Here is a 1,146-nt window from a genome sequence, read left to right on the forward strand (position 1 = left end):
GGCCTGAAGCTACACTGCCTCATAGATAAGAGTTCTCCAGTTTATTCCAGAAAGAAGAACATATGATGTAAGGGTCCCTTCCTCTTAAGACAAAATAACCTTTCACAATTTACCTTCTCAGATCAATGTTTGTATTAAAGGAATTTACTTGCTCTTTAAGAGTTAGAAGTATGTTATTCAAAGAGAAAAAGACTTAGGAAAAAATATATTAGGAATAAAACTATATGAGTATATTCTGAAATTTATTATTCCAACTCAAAACTTATGCCAAAAAAAATTATTAAGCTTAATTGTTTCAAACATTGCATACGGACACGAGAATATTAAGTAGTCGATTGACATTATCGATATTATTGTGCAAGTGCTCAGAATATTTTAACTTCATTTTGATGCAGAACTTGGTAGTTTATCTTTTGCTAAAGATAAAAGATAAGGATTTCTTTTTGCTAAAGAAACTATTCCATAGTTAGAATTGTATAAAATGATTCAGCCTTCAATTTTCTTTTGGGAGACCACTAATGCTACTTGGATTTAGTGTGCATCCAGCCTCAGCATGACTCCTTGCCTAAAGACATGGCAAGATGTTTGCCTTCATGCAGTTTAACTCCTTTTCCAGTGAAATGTATGTGGATTTAGAAATAATGAATTTTTGAAATAATGATTCTTATTCTATGTAACCACACTAGATAAGCATGTCTCATTCCTTATTTCTTTTCTCAGAAGCCTGCTGTCTCATCCTTTGGCATGACAAGAAATGAATATAATAACCGTTTCCTTTTAAACCTAGCCACACTATGACACACCACAATCAACAAAAATGCAAAGAATACAAAAATTATGTGCATTTTTGAAAATGTGTAAATCAAACCACAAGGATTCTCAAGGCCTTCTTGGATCCTACACATCAGGGATTCACTTTATGATCAAAGTGGTCCAAGTTGAGAAACATTTATCTGTACTCCCTCATCAAGGGACCATCATCAAAGTCTCAAAACAAATGTTCCCCAGTCTATGGCATAAATGTATTTTTAAAACAAGTTAAGACTTTGATGCTGAGAGAATTATAGGATAAATTTATCACAGTTTTTCCCATGCGACTCCTCTGCAAAATCGACACATTTTAAAAATAGAAAGTGCCATAATAAA

Source organism: Equus caballus, chromosome 3 (assembly GCF_041296265.1).
Source record: "Equus caballus isolate H_3958 breed thoroughbred chromosome 3, TB-T2T, whole genome shotgun sequence".
NCBI classification, from domain to species: domain Eukaryota; kingdom Metazoa; phylum Chordata; class Mammalia; order Perissodactyla; family Equidae; genus Equus; species Equus caballus.